At 42.4% G+C, this 26,782-nt stretch overlaps 1 protein-coding gene across 1 annotated transcript in view; it reads right to left on the reverse strand.

The window, feature by feature from the left end:
• The window catches only part of MGAT5 (alpha-1,6-mannosylglycoprotein 6-beta-N-acetylglucosaminyltransferase), a 332,082-nt gene that overhangs the window by 213,822 nt on the left and 91,478 nt on the right, over window positions 1-26,782 (reverse strand). The window contains 1 exon segment of the mRNA XM_033112421.1: window positions 16,824-16,996. The gene's annotated coding sequence lies outside the window, so the exon portion shown is untranslated.

Below are 26,782 nucleotides of genomic sequence, written 5' to 3' on the forward strand. Positions count from 1 at the left end.
GAGAGCAACCAGCCCTCTAGGTGATTTTGAGGTCCACTCAAGTTTGAGAGCCCCTGACGCAGACAGACGGATGCCATCACTATGCCATACCACCACAGCCAACACATGGTGACTTGTACTCCGTGTCGCACGCCTTTATCACCTACTCGTAAGTTTCTCTGAGCCATCCACACCCTCCGTACCTACTGGTCTGCTATCATCATAACCCTGTTGATCCTTCTTGAGGGTCTCCGTCTTCACTCAGGCTGTTCCCCTACCTGTCTGGTCCCTACCTGTCTGGCCCCTATCACATTGACAATCCAAACCTAAGCCCCAAGGCCCAGCTCTGGTCCCACCTGCTTCAGGCCACTTTCCCCACTGCTCCAGCCTATGACATTCCTTCCTAGTCCGTTTTATAACACTGTCTGCCTACCTTGGATGTTGTACGATTTCTGTGTGGGATCCCAGGAGATCCTCTAAGGGACTCCCCCTGCATACCTTCTCAGAGAAGGACAGTGACCCCAGCGGCACAATAAAATACCTGGTGACTAAGTGAACCGGTCATCTGGGCACTTAGGGCACTTTATTCAGCCCCACTAAATGCAGACCAGTTGAACAGAACCTGCCCTTTTTCCTTCCTCCATTTATTCTACAACTCTATCCTGATCAGCGCTGCCGTCGGCGCCGGGGATTGAACAATAAATATGAGTTCCGGAGGGGCTGCTGTCTAGAGGCCAATCCTGACTGGGTGCTGCATCCAGTTCCTCAGGAAACGGCTGCTCTTTCTGTTTGATAACCCACATGAGCTTCGCAATTTTACCTCAGGGCTGAAGGGATTTTCCCAGAGCAAGTGTACTAGGTGTTATACCAAGAAAGAGTCTTCTGGTGATTTTCTTTTACTATTTTAGGAGAGAACCCCAAATGCTGACAGGAATTACCTGTCTACATTCAGACAGGAAGCCACACTCCATTTCCTCAATTAATCCCCTGAAAAACGGCTCAAAATTGCAGAGTTTAAGCAAAGGAAAGGCCAAGGACTGGACGACGGCTTCTGTAGAAGGTGGTCACTTCTCTATCTTGGCCTTGGAGAGAGTCAGAACTTTCCAGGTGGCACATTCAACGGGCAAAAAGATGGTCTAGAAACCCAGCACAGGGTCATACACATTTGGAGTAAAAATCCCTAACACTCGAAGTTCAGAGTACAGTTCTGATTATCGAGAGCCCAGATTGTAAGTGACTACAGAACTGCCAGGAATATTCTTTTTTCCAATGGAATCTATAGCTTAAAACAACAGCAACTTTATCATCACACAGAGAAAATTAAATTAGAATTCATCTCAATAATTCCTTTTCAGGAGACAGAATTTTAAAAGATTTCAAAACTATAATTCGAGAGACACCCTGCTGTTCCACAGTAATAGGAAAGTAAGAGGACAGCAATACTCACCAGAGGTCTTGGTGTCATAAAAAGACCGAACGAGGATCATCAGTAATGGCCACATATTAACAAAGGGGCCACAGACAATAGTTCAAAAAGTTGTTGATCAGACCAAGAATATGCCTGCCTCCGGACCTTCCAACAGCTGGATCCTCCAGCAAAGTGGATCTGAGAGGCACAAAAAGAACTAGACACTATATCGCAGAAGGCCTGGTTGCCAACCAAGAGTGACGGCGGCCCTGGGCCACGACTTCATCTGTTCTCTCCCAGAAAGAAGTATGCACCAAGTCTGTCTGCAATGAGTTAAGCTTCTCGGTCAATCAGTGTGGCTAACCACCCCAACATGCATTTCCTCTATTCCTGTACTTCCTGAAAGAGCAGCATTCCCTTCCTCTTTCCCATTCACTCCTCAACCCAACAATCGCTGGCTCCCACCTTTCCAAATGTGGCCAAAGAGCTTTGGCAAGAAAATGTGTCAGTTCACTTAATTCAAAAAAAAAAATAAATAAAAGCCCATGAAAAGATGTTCAACATCAATAGCCACTGGGGAAATGCAAATCAAAACCACAATGATATGCCAATTCATATTCATTAGCATGGCTACAATCAAAAAAAGACACATAAGAACAAGTGTTGGCGAGGAGGTAGAGACATTGGAACTCTCACATACTGCTGGCACGTACAATGGTGCATGCAGCTGGTGTGGAAAATAGTTTGGCAGTTCCTCCAATGGTGAAGCACAGTTACCACATGACCTATCCAACCCCATTCCTAAGAATTCTCCCAAGAGAAATGAGAACATATGTCCACCCAAAAGCTTGTGCATGAATGTTTATAGCAGCACTACTTGTAATAGACAAAAAAAGAGGAACAACCCAAAGATCCTCAATGGACGAATGAATAAGTAAAATGTTGTATAGCTATACAATGGAATATTATTCATCAATAAAAAGAAATAAAGTACTGATACATGCTACAAGATGGATCATCCCTAAAACATGCTAAGTGAAAAAAGTCACAAAAGACCACATTGACTCCATTTATCTGAAATGTCTGGAATAGGAAAACTTATAGAGACAATAAGTACGATAGTAGCTGAAGGCTCAAGGGGATGGGGTATTGGGAGATGACAACTGCAGCATGCAGGGTTTATTGAGGGAATAAAGAAAATGGTCTAAAATTTGTGGTGATGGATGTATCAGTTTACACTCTAGAGATTCAGAACAAAACTTCCCTAGTTACCCCTGTATGTGCAAGTTGAACTTTGAATTTGTTATATGTTCAGGAAATTAATGCTTGGCGGTGGTCTTGTTTGCTATTTGTTTTATTAAATTCATACCTACTCATGTAAAATTGTATGGCAGAGAACACTATGAGTAATTAAATACTAGATGAGAGTCAGTCCTAAATCACAAGTTTTGAAGTCCTCTTGTTTGATTTCCTTATTACAAGAAGCAACGGCAGTCTTAGATAATGTTAATGATTCAACTCTGAAACAATTTCCAACTACTTCTCTTTCCAGCCTGTTTCAATTTACATTAAGAACAACTTAGAGTGCTTGGGAAATTATTTTTAAAAAAATAGGAGCCATTACCATTTGCAATCAGGGTGAATCTGAGCTTCCTTCCACTACTGTGCCACCAAAACATGGAATATAAATCAACTGGATACTCATCTTGAAATGACTGTACACCATCTTACCAAATTCTCGATGCTCACCAGACCATCTCACATGCCTAATGAATGACTTTGAAAGGAAATAAGATGAGTTAAAATGTATGCTTTTTTTTGAATACTGGAATACATTAGATCTTACTTAGAAAAATAATAACCCTCGTTTTACAGAGGAGGACACCGAGGCCTAGAAAACATTTGGTTTTCCAGTAATTAAAGTCAGATTCAAACCAGTACTCAAATCTGCTCGAGCCCCAGTCCTGCTTCCTAATATGATATGGTCTCCACCAAACCAAGCTGCATCTACCAGCCTTCTGCAGAAACTTGAAATAGAAGAAAAGGATTAATACGAAACATAACCAGAAACCACAGCCTGGTGGTTTCTAGACGTCTAATACGTGTCACCTATTTCAAGGGGTTGAGCGAATCAAGAAATGATAGAAAGAAAAATACACATGAACAGAATTACTGATATGAGGAAGACAGATGATCTGGGGGAGACTCTCAATCAAACTACAGTTGTCTTCTATTGTTGAAAAAGGAGCAGCCCAGGAGGAGGGAAGGACAAGAAAGCAGCCTTTTCTCCAAAATAAGTCCAAATTCCTAGGAAGATGCTCGGAGGTTCGTTGTTCCCTCGCCTGGATGACCTGGACACACAGGCCCAGTGCCACCAACTTGAAATCAATCATGGGACCCACCCAGCAGAAGCCCCAAATCTGAAGTGTGAATCCTTGACAGCTGTGATAACCACTGAGCCCGCCTCCCATTCTAGGGAGCAAAGGAGCCCAGGAGCCAACAGTGGTGCCCAGGCACAGGTATGAACAGGGGCCCTTCTGTTCCACCTTTATGACTTGGTCCCTGACAGATTCTCGTACTTTCCTTTATAGACAGGAAAAGCACATTCTAAGTGAAAACAGCCCATTCTCTTTAGAACTGGCTAAACAAGTCTTATTCTGAGTCACCAGCTGAAAGACACCCATGAAAACACACCTCTGGTATTCTTGGGGAGGCCTTTTTTTAATGTCTGGGGTTTTAAACGGCCCCATCCCTTTCATATTTGAAGAGATCAAACCAAGAGTTCCGTGTCCAGAGTTTTCATTTACTGGGGTCCACTTGCATTCTTAGCGTGGGCAGGAAACGGAAACCTTGGACCCTGCCCCGTAGTAGGCATTTGCCTCCTTGCAGTTACACTGTCCACTAAGCGTAGTTTAGGACTCCGCATCTGGCGTCAACAGCAAAATACATTTTCAAACACTAAAAACAGAGGCTAAGGACTCTGTATCCAGAATAGGACCTCCTTCCTGCCCTCTCCCCACTCCCCACTCCCACCTGTCCACTGGCGACTACATATGGCCATCTCCATGAGAGGATGCGGGGGGCTTTTGGGGGAACAGGTGGACAGGAACCTTTAAATATTTTTATTGACTTAGCCTCTTTGGTGTGCGCATTACTGGCAGGTGGACAAAGCAGAAAGGGGACAAAGGAGTTGAGAAGGAAGCTTTCCTGCTGGGTCAGATAAGATCTTCACGTGTTTGGTGAGTTTCACTCTCAAGGCCCATAGGTTATTCACAGTTGACAGAATTTCCCATCAACAAAAATGAAACTACAGCAACTCCAAGAATTCTGAAAATATGTGCTAAACAAAAACAAAAAGCTAAGGGGGGAAGGGGGCGGTAGGTGAGGGTAAAGGGGATCGAACATATGGTGATGGAAGGAGAACTGACTCTGGGTGGTGAACACACAATGGGATTTATAGATGATGTGATACAGAATTGTACACCTAGAACCTATGTAACTTTACTAACAATTGTCACCCCAATAAACTTTAATTAAAAAAAGAAAGAAAGAAAGAAAGGATACCCATATTTCTGAGTTGTACTTGCAAGGAAGTTTGTATAAAAAACAAACAAACAAAAAACAACAACAACAACAAAAGCATGGGTCCCTGAAAAAAATGAAATAAACCCGTTTCATCCAGGGTTTCTCAATCCTTGGCACAACTGACATCTGATGGCAGATAACTCTTGATCACAGGGCTGCTGTCCTGCACAGTGGAGGATGTCCAGAAGCATCCCTGCCCTCTAGCCACTAGATGCCATGAGAACTCTCCACCCCCAACTGGGACAATCCAAACTGTCTCCTGACCTTGCCAAATGTTCCCTAAAGGATAAAAGCGCCCTGGTGGAGAACCACTGCCTTTATCAATCAGCAGAACTTTACCCACCGCATAGGAAGATGCTCAGAGAAGGTCGGCCCATAGCAGTAGACTGCAGAGCCAGGACAAGGTGAACTCAGGAGTCAAAGACCTGAAGATGAGTCAGAGCCCTGTGCTAAGACCAGAGGCCGGAGAGAGATGGGGAACATTCCTGACGCTGTCCCAACCTGGCGGACAGATGAGTCTCATTTTCTTCTGTGTCCATCAGTGACAACTCTATCTCGGCACCAGCCCAAGAGCTCCTTCCTAAGCTGCCTGTGCCCGTTTACTAATTAGTATGGCGTCGGGGCTCTATTCCACAAAGATCGTAGTCCATCAATCAACAGGCACAGGGAAGAGGCTTCGAGAAGAGAAAATCTGGATGATGTTACCTTCAGGCAGCCCTACAAAGAAAAGGATTGTCACCTGGCTTCCAGCCCAGGAAACCATGCACATGCTTTATGACAAGTTGATAATGACTCTCTAAGAAGAAGAAAAGGAACAGTCTGTGAAAAGATCACACAGTGTGTAAATTTGGTAGGTAGATCTCAATGTTGAATGACAACACTCAAAAGATTTGCCTCCACTCAGAGCTAAAGGACAGTAAAGCCACAAAAGAATGTCATGGTTAAATACAAAATGTACTTTTTTCTCTGAGGATCAGGCTTCTGGCAATTCCTTCTACCTAGAAAACACCTGTGGAATGACAACAGGCCCAGAATGGCTCCAATAATGAAAAAAAAAAAAAAAAAGAAACTACAGTCACAAAAATCGTCAAAGTTATTCCCAAAACGTGGGACAATGCTGTCAAGACAAAGCTTATTATTCAACAAGTGCCCCCTGAATCTTACAAGCCAATCACCCCACCCCAGGACCCCTCTCCACCACCTGGAGACGAACACAGGTGGAGAGCTGGCCTATCCCATTAGCGTTCTAACTGCACTGTCTGTCTGTAGAAATGGGACAGCCTTCCAAGCACTTGATTTCATAAAGACCACCACGTTCAAATTTTTAGAACTAGCTGATGAGTAAGAAGGTGCGAAGAGATGCATGTACATAGACACACAACCTGACCACTCAGAGGTTTATCAAATTTAAACCTTGTAATGAATTTCTCATTGCTTCTAAAATATGGCTACAATAAATCAAGGCCCCAAGGCGGATGCTGGATCATATATGACCCGAGTCAGAATTTTCTTAAGGAAGAACTCAACCATCAGATGCTCATTGATAAGCTTATTTGTCCCCCAATTCACCACGTTTCCCGGAAAATAAGACCTACCCTGAAAATAAGCCCCAGTTAAGATCGTCAGCCAGACAGACGCATTTAGTACATTATGACGATGTTCCAGAAGAAGATGACATGACTGTATTTGAATAAATGTAGATTGTTGTACATGAAAAAATAAGACATCCCCTGAAAATAAGCCCTAATGCATCTTTTGGAGCAAAAATTAATATAAGACTCGGTCTTATTTTCGGGGAAATACGGTATTAGGTTGGTGCGAAACTAATTGCAATTATCTTTAACCTTTTAAACCACAATTACTTTTGTACCAACCTAATATAAACAAAGGTCAACTCTCCCAAATACTGAAAACATCTTGGGTCAACCGACTGAGATCTGGTCACAAGCCCTCAGATTACACAGATGATGAATTAACTCGAGTTACAGTGGTACGTACCAGGAGAGCTTCCTCCCCTCCGAGTTACGGAGTGCCTGAACCCGGGCCTCTCAGCCCTGATGCACTTCAGAATCACCTGGGCTCCCTCTTAAAAGATACAGATGCCTGGGTCTCATGTCCAGAGATTCTGATTCACTTTGTCTGCTGCGTGGCCCAAGCAGGAGTATCTTATTTTTAAGCTGCCTCGGTCATTTTAGTACGCAGCTAGACATGAGAACCTTTACATCCTCAGAAAGCTGTTCTTTTTATCAACTCTATGGATCCTATCTAGTGGGACCCAAAATGTAATCAACTGCAGTATTTTATAAGAGAAACTTTCTACTCTCCATAAATGTAGATCCACTGGCTTTCTAGACAATCCATCTGCCATGTTTTCTCCTTAAAGAATCTCAAGCCGGTCTTCTCAGGCCCTTGGCCCAGGCACCCTGCCCAAGGAGGGCGTTGCAGGAAGTCCACTAAGAAGCCCTGTGAGATCACCACCCTGCCCTGGAAGATCTGCTGAGGATCATGCTGGCCTGCCAGGGTTTTTAGTAACCTCTCCTGAGTATCTGGCTCCAAAAATGAGAAATTATTTAGGCTAACCTAATGGCCTCAAGGTCTCCCGATGCTTCTAGTACGCACCACCTTTAACCCTGCTACTCAAACTCTGATCTGTGGCCCGGAAGCACTGAGCTGACCTGGCAGATTGTTAGAAATGCAGACTCTCAGACCCAACCCAAGACTGAATGCATCGGAACTGGTGTTTATAACAAGATTCCCAGGTACTTGTTTGCATGTTAATGTTTGAGACACACTGCTTTCTATCTCACCGAGGATAGTTAAGAACGAGGGCAAATCAGATACAATTCCCAATGGCAGATAACAGAGAACACAGCACAATCCCCCTCCTTTTTATCATGTGCAAAGACCTTAATGATTTGATATTACTTTTGAATAAGCTGGATGTATGTCAGGAAGAACAGCTGTTTCACTGACACTCCTAGTTACTGTAAGATGCATCCAGCTGAGGTGAGAATTATACATGCAGACGACATGGTCTTATATCATTTTAGAGGAGTGCCACTAAAAGCACTGGTCGTGCTGTCTAGATGCAGGGTTTTGATCCATTAGGCTAAAATCAGAGACACAGTTTGGATACATGTCATCTAACTTTTAACTCTAATACAGCAAATAACTGTATAACACATTACCCTATGCAGCTTCCCAACATACAGTTTGCTCTGCTCGAAGTTAGACACCATGGGGGGCTACTGAGTTTTTGTGAGCTTATAATTGCTAAACCGCTCACTTTACAACGCCTGTTTAATAATCACTAGTACTTTCCCAGTCGACTTCAAAGTGGAACAGCCTTCAACTGAGGTTAGCATCCTCAGCAGACATCTTAATTTTGAATAACATGACGTCAACCAATATTTAATGTTTCTGGAAATGGCTCTAATTAATTCTGATCATTTCCACGGCACATAACTGACTTTATAGCCACTGAAAGCTTTTCAAAGCTTTGCTGAAAGAAACTATATTTGAAGGATGACTTAAGGGGTACACAATCCATCCACTGTTCTACACAGACCTTCCCCAACCTTTTATGACAAATGAGTTCTTTAACAGCCTCTCTCTCTCTCTCTCTCTTTCTCTACCCCTCCCTCCTTCCTTGTTCCCTCTCTCCTTCCCCCATGCCCCCAACTCACTGTCCCCAAGAGTTAAAGGAACAGGACTTCCCTACCCAGCAGGGTGTACCCACACTGCCCCGCCATCACCTGGGCAGAGGTGTGGTGGATTCCATCTAGGGGGGATCAAAAAGTCTTGCAACCAAGATACATCTTCCAACTCAGCTTTGCTCTAATAAAGCTGGTAGTCTGTAACCTTCGTCTGGCTTTGTCTATTTTCTCTTGTTCAGAACCCAGAAGGGAGGAAGGGTGTGATTCGCTGGCATCTCCAAACCCCAGAAGTTTATTTTTATATTTTTTTCTGTTTTGTTTCTAAATATCAGAATAAGACAGGTGGTTTCTGGCAGCTAGTTGAAAGCATTTCTCCACAAATAACACATTGCAGGTGTACGAATCTTTAATCCTAATAAATTAAAAGACAAGATGACTATAACAGTCATAATATTTTCTCTCTAAATATTGATTTCTAAAAAATACTATAAGATATGCCAAAAGAATTCTGATCAGATGAATGCAACTACAGCTAGAGGGACGATAATCTGGAGAAAAACAGCAGACTTACCAGTATAATACTCAATGATTATACTTTGACCCGAGCGTTCCTAATGTATCCTGTCTTTAACCAGCAGTCCATTAAGGATATAAATAAATATTTTTTATTGTAACAGCCTTTTCACAAACCTCAGGGGCTGCCAGCACAGAGCGTTCTTCTGAATGTCACAAACCACGATCTAAGCTCTTAAGAAACGCTGGTAGGCTTTCAAAGTCTTCCCTCTTAAAAGGGGATCAGAGATCATATACATAAATACCTACTGTATTTAATGAGCCCCCAAAATAGAAATGGGTAAAAGAGATATCACTGCCATTCAGAATAAAAACTCAGGACACCCTCAATCCCCAGAGCATGAGAACCAGCAGATGGGAACCTCTGCTCTAGATGTTTCAAATCCCTGGACTTGGCCTGGCCCTGGGCCACATGGCTTGGAAGAAATCTTCAAAGCAATGCACATTTGACCTAAAATAGACAGCAGTTAAAAACAAAACAAAACAAAAAAATCACAAAAATGAAAATAGCCAGGTGAACCATATCACTAGGTTCACCATAAACCTGGCAACAGTTTTGCTCATTAGACTTCATGTATCCAGGAGGACCTAGAAAAGAAAGTTCTCTATCAAGAATATTCATCCGGGCATTTGAACACCTGGCTAGATTTTACTCAATGGCACAGTATAACATAACTGACATTGCCTCCCTCTCTCTTCTAGAGAGCTGCTAGGAAACACTCAGAGCCAAAATCCCAGTCCACTTCCAGCAAGTAAACTGATAATCTATTTTGCATTAAACCTCATTTCTAACTCTTATTTTCCTATTCTTATTTTCTCCTTGCCTTCTTATTTTCCTTGCTTTAAATGTATTTTTATCTCCCTGTATTATACGTTTTAATCCTTTTTGGAACATAGCATAATAGTAAGAAGGTAAGCAAACAAAAAGGAATAAGACAGCTATGGTAGATAGAATAGTGGCCTCCACGTACGTCACTGTCCTCATTCCCAGAACCTGTTACAGGGCAAAGCGGAATAAAGATATCAGATGGAATTCAGGTTGCTAATCGGCCGACCTTAAAAGAGAGAGGTGGTCCTGGATTACCCTGGTGGGCTCACGGCAATCACAGTGGAAAAGGAAGACAGAGAGAGGGTCAGAAGGGCAGAATAGTCTCTCCTCAAGAATGCTCAGACTATTTACTAAGCCATTTGCATAAAACTAAGGTCACTGATTTAACAAATCTGGTTATTTGGTTTCTCCTGGTAACCTTTGGTTCTACTCTAGTAGTAACAGATTAGGAATTTTAGAGGTAGGGTGGCTCCCTCATAAAGATGACAGCACAGAAAAATAACTGCAGAAAAGGATAATAGTTTCGGGCCATTTAGCCTAAGGGCAAGCAGCCTGAGCTGTATCAGGAGTGCCTGAGACTCTCTCCACGGATCCGGCCAAAACCAATTTTCATAATAATAGCATGGCATCATTCGTTAACATGATGTAATACAGACTTCTGGGATATTCCTAGAAAAATTCACATAGCTGAGCTCCTAAGTGACAAAGACAGGTAAATGAGGCATCGATGGGGGCAGGACGCAGACGGAGGGAACACTGTATGGTGAGATGTGAAAAGCACAGACAGGAACAAACGACACATATGTCACATGCTGGCCATGGCGCTTCTTCGCCTCTGGACCCTGGATGCCACCCAATTCTCTGCTCTCTGAAGGTACGACTGTCCTCATCATCACTGCAGTAAGAACTGGTCGTGATCACCTTAACACACATCCTCTCAGCCTATGAGGCAGGTGCTATGACTGCCCCCATTTGGAGTGAAGGAAACTGAGGCATTAAGGACCAAGCACTCTGTTCAAGGTCACATAGCTACCAGGTGGTAGAGCTGTGAGATTGGCTTCCAGCATCGTAACCACTGCTCTAGGACGCCTGGAGAGCCCGATACCTGAAGGTATCCAAACTCACGAAATGCATAAATGGAGCAAGTATGGGGGCAGGCGGGGTTAACCACTCAATCAGACATATAATAATAAGCATTTAATAAATGTAAGTTGCTTTCCACTGAGGGTTAGGCTCTTCCCCGTTTCCAGCAAGGAAATTCTGTAGGTCAGCGATTTTCAAATGAGCCAGGGAGGTTTATATAATAATCACCTGGAAATTTTTCAAAAAATATAGCCCTGAACAGAGCCCTCCCTCATCCTCTTCCCCAAATTCTGCCTTTGCCACTCTACATGGGGATTCTGTAAGAAAACAACTTCCCAGGGGCGCCTACAAACATCTCATGTCCTCCGCCAGCCCAGCCAGCAAAGCATTTCTGCTTCATGGTATCTCGGCTGCCAAGACACACAGAGTAGAACCTAAAATGGGTGGAGTGTGGAGCTGCATGGTGGGAACTTGATTTCAAAGACACAAGGAGGCACACATTTAAGCAGTCGGCAGAATAGTTGTGCTATTAAAGCTGGGCAGCCACGTATACAGCTAGAGGGTAAAACACAAACACCTTAAACTATAGAGGCTATCCTGAGGAAAACAAGAAATTACTAACACATCACCAGTTAAGAGATGTCAGGCTACCATTTTTCCCTTGTAACTCTATCAAAGTGACATTAGAGTGCCATTCTAAAGTATTTTCCATAAGACAAAAACTAGATGAAAGGTCAGGAAGAGGTCAAGTTGAGACTTGAGACCCCATCAGACAAATTTTCAGGGAAGGGGCTCATTGTGTGGTCTCCATGGTTTACTTTGTGGAGAAAATACCGAAGGTTTAAGAGATATATCCCTGCCCTTAGAGACAGACCTCCATCTCCCCAACACTCATGCAAAGCAGTGCAGAACACTGCTAACTCAGGGGCGCCACTGAGGGCACATCACCCCTGGGTCCCAAAAACTATGTGTGGGGGACGGCAGTGGAAAGAAGCCCAGGAGGTTTCATGAAGACCCTGTGACCTGAAATGACTCTCTGTCCTTCATCATCTGTCACTTTTGGAGCTCCAATTAATGCCAGGTCCCAGGCTAGACATCGGGGGATAAAAGGTGAGTAACAGAAAGTTCCTGAAGTGACTGACTGCAAGCTTCAAGCTTAAGGTAAGGTACACAGCACTAGAGATATCCCGTTTCTCTGAAGTCACGGGGACTTGGGGGAATAGCTCTAAGCTGGACGGGGGGAATCATGATGCACTGAGTTCCAGGACTAGGGGCAGAGCGTGGAACCTGTCACTTGACATCTCAAAACCTTCGTCTTGTCTGCCCTTAAAAACGAAGCAGCAGAAATAGGAGGTGTCGAAGAGCCTTTCATTTTACGTTCCAAATGAGAAGAACCGATTTTCATTAACAAGCCACTTGAAATTTTCAGTAATTCAGGATGACCACACTCATAGCCTAGAATGGGATCCTGGCAGTAGGGGGCGGGGGACTGGGCAACAGATGACAGAAATTGATTTACAGTGAGAGAATTATAGATGAATGAAGCCATTATGAAAAACTGTGCCCCTTCCATTTTATCCCTTGCCTCAAATACACTAAATTCATATCACTCGCCTCTCATGACCACTAGATTTATAAGCCCATTAAAAATGCTTTTATAATCACTTTATGCAAAAAACTATGGATGTTATTATAATGATTTAAATACCCATAGCAGTACAGCAGGATCTGGGGGGAGTTTATTGATAACTTAGCAAAACGTGCCATGAATATGCCATTGAGATATTTGCTTTTTAAAAGTACCCTGATTTTTCCCAGTGAGTGCAGTCAACATTTGACTCACGTTGTGACTGCCCCAATCAATGGTATCAGGCAGACCATTTTCTCATTTCCTCTGCTCCATGGTGGTTCTCTCGGTCAAACTCCACCCCGGGACCAAGCTAAGGCACTGGTTCTCCACCCTCACTGGGCAACAAAATTGCATGGAGAGACATTTTAACATACGTATGTATGTCCAACCCCCCCCCCCGAGATTATGATTCAACTGGTCTGGGTAAGACCAGGAAATCAATATAATATTAAGCACTCCCAAATATTCTCAGGTGCAGCCAGGGTTTAGAACTATTGAGTGAAAGTGTCTACCTTACCAGGTAGATAATAAAAGGATTAAAAAAGGAGTAGCAAGTCTGAGGGGCAAGAGTGGCAGAAAAGGACAAAGGGGACAGGGGGGGCAACAGAGGAAGGGGAGCCGTGATGAACCAGTGACCATGTGCCCCATTTAAAAAGGGCAGACACTTTAGAGCTCCAGCTACAGGACAATTTGAGGGATGACAGTCTGAGGTGGCCAGGTCTTCCAATCTTTCCAAAGAAGCCAGAGTTTTGGGTCAAGTCTCTGTATTTATAAATGTTGGCACTAATTTAGATTTTTTTTTTTTTTTTAATTCGGGGTGGGCCAAAGTTCAAAGGAGTTTGCTATCTTCCTCACCTGCTCCGTCCACTTCATTAAATAGGTTGCCTGTTACTTTGACCGAATTGCCCACCCATTCTTAGCTTTCTAAAACAGTAGCTGGACTGTTCTCAATCAAACACCGTTATTGTTATTTCGTTATTATTATTTGTCATTATCAGATCATCATTATCTTTAGAGCACTAGCTTCCAGCCCACCTGTTCTACCCAGTACAAGCTTGTGAATTAGTCACACCTAATTGCCAATCCTAAGAAACTGGAAGGGAATTTAAAAGTTATCTAGAGAGAGAGAGATGCAGGCCCCAGGATCCAGAAAGTCTAAGTAAACTGCCCAGAGCCACAAAGACTGCTGAAGGCAGGGTGACCAACTTTATCCTGGTGTCAGCGCTGTAAGTCTCCTGTCCGGGCAAAGCAGAATGGTTGGTCATCCTACAGGAAGGTCAGAGCCACACTGTCGTCCTTGCACCTGGTAATCCTTGATGCTGTCGACTGGCCAAAATAACTCTCCAGACAATCCACAAAAAGAGCAGTTTATTCGGAAACGAAAAAGAAAGAAAACCACGACAATAGTGGGAGAACCCGCACTCCTCTGTCGGGCTCCAACGGGCCACACGCGTGTAAAAACAGGGCCCTCTTCCCCACATGGCCTCCAAAGGAATGGAACCCTCCCCCCGGAAGTTACCACAAAGTTTTAACAGGAAGTCAGGACTAGAGAGTTAGCAAGGGGGCACAGCTCCGCCCCACAGTCCTCCCAGCTCTATGGTTAGTCATCTTAAGATGCCAGTTTACTTTTATCAACGCAGACACACATTTTAGCTTCCCAGTTTGTTCCCTATCAAGATTCCAACTCCCTGAAGGAAAAGGTTCAAGTCTTTCTGCAAATAGAGTACTTGATATTTGTTGGGAAAAGTCCTTGTAGCCCCCTTGATCAATAGAGATGCCTGCTGGTGTTGTCCTTGGAAAACACAGTCATCACCGCTGTAGGAATGTCTCCGAAGAACATGGAGGCCTCGACCACTCAGCCAGGCCTCCTCCTCAGCCCCCAGTAACTGTGTCACCACTTTGCCAGAAAGTTTGAGAAACACAAAGAAATGAATCAGAGTTAACTTTTGGTCACCTCCTTCTGTCCTTGGGCCACAAAGACTCCTTCCTGTTCTAATGAGGTTATTACCCATCATCAAGGAACATGGCATCTAGTAAGTTCCAAATGCTCCACTCACAGATACACCTCAGAAGGCAACTTCTTAGCTGTAAAGGAAGTCAGCCTTTGCAGTCTTCTCTCAGAAGCTGCTCTGGGATTATTCAAGAGGGTCAGTGCTGAACTCGACTGTCTTACATGGATGGAGATGAAATCTGGGGTGGTAGAAAGGCTTAGGAATTAGATCCAGATTCACATCTCAGCACTGACATTAGCTGACCCCGTGCCCCCTTTGGGAAGTTAGAGATGGAATCCAGTTTCCTCATCTGTAAAATGTCTACCTGGCAGGATTTTAATTTGCAAAGGGCCTGGCCTGGCCCTTGATGAGACTGAAGAAGTCGTCTCAGAGGCCTGTGCGTGTCAGGTGGCAGAACTCATCCTACTGCCTGACTTTAAAACACAAGATTGGCCTTCTCTGACCCAGTTTTGTTCCAAAGCAGATAGTGGTTTTCTTCAGTTCCCTTTATCAAAAGATTAAGCAAATCTGTCTGAAACACAAGAAACGCTGATGAGTGTCAGCAAAATGTCACTGCGACTCATGCAAAGGATATTTCTATCTTGTCCATCAGTTTTGATGAGGAAGCAAGCAGAGCTCAATCACCAAGCCTGATTCCCAGTATTGATAAAGATCGTTACTTCAAAGAATGCCCTAGGTTAGCACCTAAAAATCTGAAATCCATTCCACTGAATTCATTATAACCCAACATAATATTCAATCTCTCACAGCAAAACTACACTTTATGATTCACTGCACGGAGCCATTCCCTCGTAGAGGCTGTATTTTAGAATTATGACCAAAACAAGACCAAAAAACAACAATAAAACAAGCCCGTACCCTTATGTTTTATGATCTAAACAAGATAAAACAAAGCAAGATTTACACATGCCTGGAAAACAATTCACACTGACATAACTTTAAATTAACTGTATCTTAGATACAAGAGGAACAAATGTACTATTCTTCTAGCATGAAACCTGTTATGGCAGTTTCAACTTTTTACATAAGGAAATTATGACCTTAGGGCACTAGATAGAATCACATTGCTCAAATCTCTATTTGGCAAGCTCTTTGGGGTATAATCCACTTTACAAGAATAAACAAGAGGTAGCTACCAAAATCTTACACTCATAGACAACAAACACCACCACCACTCCCAGAATCAAGGATGTCCATGCCATTCCCAAATTAAAATGTGTCCCAATGAAGACAAGAGGTAACCCAACTGTTCATGTTCTAACCGGGCAAGAAAATGGGCATTAAAAAGCATTACTTAGGTATGCGGTCTACTGTACAGTACAGTATCATTATCAATTTCCTGGTTCTGATGGTGTTCTAGAGCATGTAGGACGACACCACTGGGGAAAACTGGGTTCATAGGCTTTTCTGTGCTCTTTTTGGAACTTCCTGTGAAATAATTATTTCAAAACAAAAAACTATTTTTAAAGCATTATTAATTGCCTATCTTTCTGTTTGGGCAAATTTTTCATGATACAGAAGCCCAAACCCCTTCCCCAGTACCCCCAATCCTACTTATGTGTCCAGGTTGGAACCCACACCTAAATACTTTGAAAGGGTCAACAGAATCTGGAAAAACTCCCATTCAATGAGAATCACTATCACAAACAAATACAAAAATAACTATGGTGCAGACATTTAATAAAAGTCATAAAAGAGAAAAAAAGTGCTCTGGGATTTGGAGAAGGGAGGGGTCTTATGTGTTTAGGGCCTGACAAGGCAATGTTTCACTGGAAAATGGTCTTTCAGCAAATGAAGATTGGGGTGGAGGCTGGAGGACATGGCAAAGATGCAAATTTCTGATAAGCAGTGATACTGTACAAGGGATTCCTTTATGTATAGAGAAGGTAATAGGGCTAACTATCCCATGGGTTTTTCTTTGAATTGTTCCTGTCAATCAAAACTCTAGATATTATTTTGGCTCTATCAATTGTAAATTAGTTAATTTACAAACTCACACATTCCTTCAGCAGCCACTATCACAAGATCCTGAGAGGAAAAGATATAAAATAAGACCTTAAACACTTACGTAGTGATAGAAAACCAGGAGAAATAAAAGTTCAGTTAAAGCATCGGTTCTCCAATCTGCTTCCCATGGGGGGAGGGGGGGAGAGAAACACCCATCAAAAAATGATACAGCTGTTGTTCATGTTGCTCTGCAATAATCTCCCTCGAAGAAATGGTGATCCAAATTAAACAGTTCTGTAGGAGAGGACATCAAAAAAGAAAGCATATGAACATCTTCCACCATGTGGACAATGGATCTGTACATTCACGCACAGGTAGCATTTAGCACCCACCAATGAGAAGCGTGCTTTATTTGATTATTTGTCTAGGTTAGGTTTTTTTGGCTACAGCTTTATTGAGATGTATTTCACATACCATAAGTTCACCCATTCAAAGTACTATACAATTCAACAGTTTGTAGTATATTCACAGAGTCGCACAACTATCACAACAATCCATTTTAGAACATTTCCATCATCCTCAAAGAAACCCCGTACCCCTTTGTTATCACCTCCTAATCCTCCATCCTCACCTCCAGCTCTAGGCAATCACTAGTTTCTGTCTCTATAGATATGATGACTTTGGATGTTTCATACAAATAAAATCATGTAATAGGTAGTCTTTTATGACTAGCTTCTTTCACTTGGCACAATGTTTCCAAGGTTCATCGTTGTAGCATGAATCAGCACTTCATTCTGTTTATGGCTGAATAATATTCTACTGTATGGATAAATCAAATTTTATCTACTAATCAATTGATGGCTATTAAAAATAACGCTGCTGTATAAACATTCATGCTCAACTTTTTCTGTGGACTTTTTCATTTGTCTTGGGTTTATACACTGGAGTGGAACTGCTGAGTCATACGGTTACTCTGTTAAACATATTGAAGACCTGCTGAAATGTTTTCTACAGTGGCTGTACCACTTTGCATTACAAACAGCAGTGTATAAAGGTTCTAAGTTTTTCACATCCTCACCAACATTAATTATTATCTGTCTTTTGTGTATCACAGTCATCCTAGTAGGGTGATTTTTGATTTGCATTTCCCTCACTGTGGTTTTGATTTGCATTTCCCTGATGACTAAAAATAGTGAGAACCTTCTCATGTGCTTATTGGCTATCTGTGTTTCTTTGGGGGAAATTACCTATTCAGATTATTTGCCTCCTTTTAATTGGGTTATTTGTCTTTTTATTATTGAGCTGTAAGAGTTTTTAACATATTCTAAATATAAGTTCCTTATCAGACATATGATTTACAAATATTTTCTCCCATAGTATGACTATGTTATGAATCTTATCTTTTATTTTCAAAACATGATTGTAATACTTTTTATTTGTTCTTTATTAATAAAAATGATTTCTCTATTTCTGTCCAGTTATAAAGTATCAAAATGCATTTAAATCACTTTTCTAGCAATTCAAATCACTCTTTTCTGTGATATTTTAAAATCTAAGTGGGCATATCTCCTGAGCTCCTCAATGCATATTGTTATAATTTTTTAAAGATAAAACTATGACTCTTACAAATATAAAATGAACAGATATCAAAGATTTTATTTGGCTCATTAATTAAAGAGAACCAGAAGGATATTACAGATTTAAAAGAAGGTTCAACACACACACACACACACACACACACACACACACAGGCAATCAAAAATACTGAAATAAATGTAATATATAGAAAACTGGTTTCTTCAGAGGAATCTATAGTACCTCCACTGCACAAAACTAGTTTGCATTTCTACAAGCAAGAATCATTTCCGCTACTATCATTTTTCTATAACTTGCCAAAATGTAAAACAGTCTAAAGAAAATAAAAGGCACAGATAACCCAGAAGGGTGCACTAGATGCTAAGTAATCTTTTTTGTCTGTTCCAGAGTCTTTCACAAATTTTCTTGACCATACTTTAAGGTGTCTTATATCAGTCAGAGTCCAATCAGGAGACGGAAATCACATGATAATTTGAACAAGAAAAGCTTAATATCAACAATTATGAACCACAACCAGGGACTGGTGAAATAACTGATTGATTAGTAAGAATACAAGGAACTCGAAAACATATAGGACGACCAGCTAGAAGGAACTACCCTTGGGATGGAGGTAGAGCACCCAAGGAACAGGTACTCACCCCAGGGTGGAGATCCTGATTGTGTTGGAGAAGGCACAGCTATGACTCAGTAGATGGCACAGAAGCCACAATGACACTGCCAGTTTGCTGGAAATGTGTCCTCTAGGGTGCCAAGGAAAGCCATTCACAGGGAGGTTATCTCACTGGAGGCACTCTACTACACAACCAGGCAAGCGGGTGCCAGGGGAAGCTGCTGGCCATGGGTGCGCTTGACTGCCACACACGTTGGGAGAGCCCTCTCAGAGAGTGAACAGAATCGGGAAATAAAACCCTTTCCTCCTGCACTGTCTCTCCCTACCTCCCTCTAGTGACAAAGATTAACAATGCCAACTGCAAAGGAAGAGGGGCCCAGATCCAATTTCACAGAGCAGGCAAAATGAGCAAATTTGGAGTCGAGAGGCCATAAATCAATAATGGCACATATGGTACAAATATATTTGGGAAATTCCAGATATATATATATGTATATATATGTATGTATGTGTGTGTGTGTGTGTATATATATATATATATATATATATATATATATATATCTCTCGGGAAAGACACTTGTGTAGTCCTTTCTGGCTGGAGGACTTTAGGCAACCTCCACCAAAATTGAAAACAAGGATTCTAACTGGGGCTTTTCTTACTCTGTAATTTGCCATGAGCTGTCCCTGAGTGTTTGTACATCTGTAATGCCAAGAATTCTTCAAATTTCCTGTGAATTCTCACCTTTCCCTTCAAAGGAACACCCTTCTTACCTTTCACTTCACTCTGGGTCTTTTATTGCCCTCCTGAACCACCTCTCACCTCCAACACACACACACACACACACACACACAGACACACACACACAAATACACATTCTGTTGTTACAGGCAATAAATACTGCTGGGACAAATCCCACATTAATTCTGTGCCATTCCGATTACTCCCTCTGAATACATCTTTGCAATTTTGTGCTAATATTCTCACTTGGAAATCACCACCCTAAGCCTGGTATTTTCCGGATCCAAAGTCTTCCCTGCCTTGAGCCTTTAAACCAGACTGTGTTTTGTCTCTCTGATGGCTGGCAGGTGAGTGAAAAGCTCAATCGACATCTGGGCCGTAGTCTAGGTAAAAGAAACGGGGCTCATTCCCACCTGTCATGCTTCACAGCCATCAGCAAGACAACCCGTTTGCACCAGCTGCTGCCACTCCAAAGCACATGGGGCGGAAGAATCACACCAGCTCCCTCTCCTCATGAACCAGAACAGTCTGAGGCCATAGGAGAGGCTGAAGAAAATGATAGCTCAAGAGGATCCTAGAGGAAACCAAAGGCTTTCTCTCCTTGAGGAAGCCTTCCTTGCCAAGTTCGCCCCCAGTCAACATACAAAGCAATTCAATGGTAAGTACATATGTTAGAGTTTAGCTGTTTCAGAAGAAAGCCTATAAAAAAGCCATACTAATCAAGAGGTTGGTGCTAATTTTTTTCCTTTTTTTTGAGAGGTACTATTTTTGTTTGTGGCAAAATTTGTAGCTCAGAACTTACGTGATCCTAAATGCTAAACCCTGCAGAGGATGAATATAAATACAAGTCCTGCCAAGAATCGTTAGTCTCTAAAACTCACTCTTTTAGGTTTTCATTTTTGGTTCATGCAGAACCAGCAATTAGAACAGAGTAGTAAAAAGACCCAGAGCTCAATCCAGTATGGATCTTCAAAACTTTTATTTCATAGACAAGTGGCCACTCCATGGTCAAGTTTCTCACTTTTGTGGCCCACAATTCACAAGGAGAGAGTAGGCACGGTCCTGGGCTACAGACCACAGAGATGTGTCCTATAGGTAGAAGATGTAGACTGGGTCCCTGCTTTGTGGTGAAGGAATAGGCCAGAGAGGACGAAACATCAAAAGTACATTTGTTGATGAGGACACACCTTTATTATCATTTGAAGCTATACTAGCAATCAGGCCAGGAATATTTTATTATCATTATTATTATTATTATTATTATTAAACTGGCTACCAACATTTGAAACAGTGGGATTTCACATAAAAATCAGGGTTTCTGGCATCTCCTGGAAAAAAATGGGACTATCTGGTAACACTGAGCCTTCTTTCTTAGCAAGAATGGAGTAGTGGGGCATGGCCCTCCAATTTTCCATGGAACTTTTGCAGGCTGCTTTACTAATCTGTGTTATCTGCCCAGCATTTTAGTTTAGTCATATACAGAGGGTGTCAAAAAAATGTATACACATTTTAAGAAAGGAAAACTGTATTAAAATTGTAATAATCAATATATACTGATAACAAAAGATGAATACAAGTCACGTTTGACTTCTGCAATTACAAGAGGTGCTCAAAGTGGTTACCATAAGCGTCCAGACACTTCTGATTACTGCGAACTACTGCTTGAGCAACGGTGACCAAAGTATCCACTTGTGTACATTTTTCATTTTTTTGGCACCTCCCCCGTATTAAAGGACCATAAACTCCAATGAGGGCAGGTTTTATCTATTGTTTTTATTCAGAAGCATACTTCAATAGGGTGCCAAGCACACAGTTCCCAGCAACTGTGCCTGATAGATACCAGGTGCTGAATATCAAAGAATATGATTGCATGAACTCTACTAGACCCTCTATATACACCATCTCATTTCATTCCTAATTATCATTTTGAAATATTTGCACCCCCCTTCACACATGAGGTGCAGAGAATTAGCTAACTGCAGTCATAAAGCTCACGCAGCTAGTAGAAAGTGATTAGAGAATTTGATCTCAAGTTTGTTCGACTCCAAAGCAAAGGAGTGTGGAAATGCGAGTCAGCGTACAGAAAAAGAGTTTCTAGTTAAAAAACTGAAAAATACAATAGGCTGGTTGCAAACACTCTCTCGTTTCCCAGATTATTTTTGTTCCACACCTGTAAACAGGAAGTACAGACATTACAGCGTCCTTGCTTCTTTCTTCTGCAAAATTCTTAGGAATCCTTCATTAAGAGAACTAAAACCCACTTCCTAAATCTTCAAGTGGGGTTAATTCTGCTACAGGAATTTGTGGTCGTGCTTTAGCTAGGCAATTCTGAAGCAAAAGCAGTACATTTAAACATAACATGCCTTCAATTTGAAATCACAAAAAGTCATAGCAGGAAGTCATTCCACCTAACAGGAAGCCGGGCAGCAGGTGATTCTTAGCCATGCGCAGAGCAGAACAAGCACTCCACAACAATCTCTCTCTCTCTGGCTATCCACCAGCATGTGGGGTAACTCAACAAATGACGATGCGAGTATAAGCTACTTACTTGCAAACACAAAATGTGCTATCGATTCCCAGTTTGAAGAGGAAATCAGGGCAGCTCCCTGAAGAGGTCAGTAGACCAGTAAAGCTCTAAAAATGTCTTTCCCGTATTGGGTTGTCCACCTATCAAGTATACTGATGTCAGTGACACCCCGTCAGTGGGGCAAAGAACTACCCACTCTTTTTCTCTGGTCCCTTTTGCTGTCATGAGATAGATGACGAGGTAAGACATCTCAAAGAACCAGTTCTGTCTCACTGCTTGCATCCCCAGTGCCTCTATGGTGATTGCATATGGTGAGCACGATGGTATCTTCCCATCCCCAGACCTCAAGCAGGTAGGCAGGATTTTTTTCTCATTTATACATTCGCCTGTGAACACTCACAGAAAGGTACTAAACCAAATCACACATAAGCATATAGATCTGCATCTAAATCACTTTGTATGAGAATTTGTCATAAAAATGAGAGGGAATCAGAACGTAATCGGAAACATTAAGGAGCCATGCCCCTGACACAATGCCCCCAAGAGATTTTGGCTGCTGTCCATGAAACAGCCTGAGCCTAGAATGGGTTCCTTGAGCATTTCTGGCCTGTGAATCACCTGGGAATCTGGCTATTTTGTACCTTCTGAGTCCCTGGGCCTCAAGAGCCTGAATTTCTAATCAGCTCCCAGGTGTTGCTGACGCTGCCAGTTCGTGGACCCCACATGGAACAGCCAGGATCTAGGAGCTCGCTTGGGACTCATAATCCCCTTTGTTCCTTGCTGCCTACTGCATGCTCTAAGAAGCTCAGCTAACTCAGCAGAAGACAGAAGGTGACGTGGTGCACTTTAGAGTGGCAATTCCTAAGGCAACGGCCTTTTTTATTCCTTTCAACATCTAACAATCTATCAGCAGTCAACCCTAAGTGGTAGGAATTAGGACGGGGAACTGGGGGATGAGGGTGACTCTCAAACACAAATCTCAAGCTCCTTTATTAGTACCACCCCGTGTTTAGATGTCATAGCTATGGATACCTGGACTTGTGCATCTAACTCCAGGTGCCTAATAAGGGCTTGCTCCTCACTTGAAACAGGTTTCTGGGTAGCTCCTGTGGCCTCTAGCCTTTCCTTCCAGAACACACATTATAATTTCAAATCTCTTCAGGCTTTCTAAATAAGCCAAGCAGGGGCTCCTAATACTTGGGGCCATGCGCTCTTTTAGGAATCTCATAAATGCTATGAACACTCTTACACCCCAAAATACACAGACAACAAAGGTTACTTTAACATTTCAGGGGGTTCATAGACTGGGTTTGAATCTATAAAAGAAAGGCTGCTCCCTGTCTTTGGAAAGACTTACTGTAAAGACACACGTTAACACTTACTCAGACCACTTTATTTTTAAAACATGAATCCTTTCCAACAAATATTTTATACAAGATACCGAGTCCCTGCCTCTGGAAACTTGCGGTAGATCATGAACTGCCTGCAAACAGTCTCATGCCTTATTACAGAGCGAGATGACAAATGAATAAATCCGAAAATTTCAAGAGAAAGTCACAACCCTGGAAACAATAACCGTGATTGGCACTGCTCCAACCCACATTTTCTTAAAAGCACACAAGAAATCGTGGGACTTGGACCTGATTATCCACAGAAGGACAGTAGGATGGAGGAGTGGAGGCAAGAAGCAGGAGAAGAAAACTAATTAAAAAGCAAATGGGGAAAAATTAGCTTGGAAAGGGCTCACTGAACTGCCGACAGACTAAAGTGCTGAGGTGAAAAACAAATGCAAAAGAGATTTGGCAGAATCCAAAAAGAACATGATCAGAATGAGAAATGAGGCCACAGCCAACTCCCGGTTACAAGCCAGGGAGAGAAACAATCAGAGTGACATTTGTAGAGATGAAGAAAGGAAAAAGTTCCCTGGACAAAAGGGGAGCAAACAGACTGGCCTAAAGTAGAGAGAGGGGCCAAGAGGAAACTGCGCAGATCCCTGTGACAAATACACAACAGCATCTCCCCCTCCCCTGCTCCCCTTCTCCCGCTCCTCCTTCCCCCACCCGCTCCCTTCCCCGCCCCCCCCAACCCCCTCCAGCAGAGAATCCAACCCGATGCAATCTGATGGCCTCTTAAGAAAAAAAGAGACGACCAACTGGAGACAGGGAACAAAGATCTACCTAACCCATCACAAATCAGCTTATAATTACAAACAAAAGCCTACCTGGAGTGTGAGGAGTATTTGCTGGCACTTGCAGGAGCACCTTCCCCCACAGCCTCCACCTCATCTGGCTGTCCTGCTCCTTTCCATTAATGCCGGAAATGACATGGCAGATACACTATCTTATGTTCCTTTTATCTGGGACATTTATTGTAGAGACAGGTTATTTTGCTGGGGGGTGGGCGGGGGAGCACATAGGAAAGGGACAATATGAATGACTGCCTGAGCATATCACTTTGAAACCAGAGCTGTGTTTGGAAAGAAAGTTTCCTGAAAAAAGAGGCTGGTGGAGAACTAGGGTATATTTCATGGACAAGCATAAAGATATGTACAGCAGTGTCCGCTTCAGCCTGTAATTTCGTGCAGAATATAGTACCATTTGCCACTCAAAGGCTTCTCGGCAGGCCTTCCTTCCCCCATCAGGGGTACCTGTGGCTGTCATAGAAAGAACTGACCTAGCAACAGCCAGTGATGGTGGTAGCATTACTAAATAAATAATGGTAATTAAGTAGCACCCAATATCAGTGCTTCCACTGTGCCAGGCTCCATTTAAAGCCCTTTTCTTTTACAAACTCATTTATTCCTCTTGACGACCCTAGGAAGGGAGGTATCATTGCCACTTTATAGGCGAGGTTGGAGAAAAGTAGCTCACTTGGCCACCATCACACCTCTACCAACAGGCAGGGGCAGGATTAGAACCCAAGTACACTCAACAACTTGACCAGAGGTTCCCCAATCCAAACTTTCCCACTTTCCTGCGCTGTTAGGGATTCAGTCATTTTTCCCATAATACCCTTAGGCCAAGAGAAATAACTATTAGGTTGGTGCAAAAGTAACTTTGGTTTATGCAATGGTTTTCAACCTTTTAAACCGCAATTACTTTTGCACCAACCCAATAATATAAGCTCCATTTACTAAGTACAATTGACCCTGGAACAACATGGGTTTGAATTGTGTGGGTCTACTTACACGTGGATTTTTTTTAAAGTAAATACAGTAAATGCATTTTCTCTTCCTTATGATCTTAATAACATTCTTTTCTCTAGCTTACTTTATTGTGAGAATACAGTATATAATACATATCGCATACAAACCATTTGTTAATCGATTGTTTATGTTATCAGTAAGGCTTCCAATCAACAGTAGCTATTTGTAGTGAAGTTTTGGGAGTCAAAAGTTAGATGCGACTTTGTGACTATGCACGGGGATCGGTGCCCCTAACCCCTGCATTGTTCAAGGGTCAACTGTAGTTAGGTCCCAACAACTGAAAAGCAGCAGTTACTGGTGTCTGGCAGATGTAGCTGTGTTCTTTTCAAAATTTTGTAATATCCCATGGCACCCTGATGACTTTCCTGTGGCACCCCAGGGCGCCTCAACACACAGTTTGGAATCCACAGAACTACGCTTTCCTGTCTTCCTCCTTCTGATAAGGAAACGGCATCAGGGTGCAATAATCACACTGTGTTCCTTTAAGTGCATGAGTCATTAGAACGTTAAGATAAAAAAATAAAACAAAATCTGCTAGCAACTCCCTTTTGGCCATTAATAATCTCTGAAACCTTGAATCCTCACAGAAGGCTTTTCATTCCAGCCCAAGCACACTTTTCCCAAGCTTCTCACTTGCCACTCCCACCCCTACAGTCAACCAGTCATTCAAGAACAAACTATGTATGTCCTCTTGCCCCTTCAGGCACTTCTTGACCTGCTCCACACTCTCTCTTCTCCTGCTGCTCTCCAGCCATTTCCTGGGTGACACAGCTTCTCTTCTGGGAAGACACCCCTCCCAAACATTTGAGGCGTCCTTCCTCTGGGTTATAGCCCACCTTGCACACAAACTTCTCTGGGCTTATTCCAATTCTCTCATTCTTGGCCGCCTTGGTTTCCATCTCCCCCACTCCTTTGGTTAGAAACTTCTACGGGGAGAGGCTGGTGTCTTATTTATCTTGGTGGTTTCCTCAGAGACTATGCACAGTAAATGGTACAGTCTTACTTGAGTTTTAATTACCATTTTCCCCGAAAATAAGACCCAGCTGAACCATCAGCTCTAATGCGTCTTTTGGAGCAAAAATTAATAGAAGACCCAGTGATTATTATATTATATTATATTATATTATATTATATTATACCTGATCTTATATTATCTTAAAATAAGACCGTGTCTTATATTAATTTTTGCTCCAAAAGACACATTAGAGATGATGATCTGGCTAGGTCTAATTTTCAGGGAAACACGGTAATAAAGACTACAAGAAGAGAATAAAAGATTGCAGAAGGGACCATAAGGATTATGGGATGAATGAATAAAACAATGAATGTGATAAACTGACTGCATCGATGGCTCCGATTAATTGTCTCCCTATATCCATGCCCCGTGCAATGAGACTGCAGCA

The sequence above is a fragment of the Rhinolophus ferrumequinum genome, chromosome 8, assembly GCF_004115265.2.
Source record: "Rhinolophus ferrumequinum isolate MPI-CBG mRhiFer1 chromosome 8, mRhiFer1_v1.p, whole genome shotgun sequence".
NCBI classification, from domain to species: Eukaryota; Metazoa; Chordata; class Mammalia; order Chiroptera; family Rhinolophidae; genus Rhinolophus; species Rhinolophus ferrumequinum.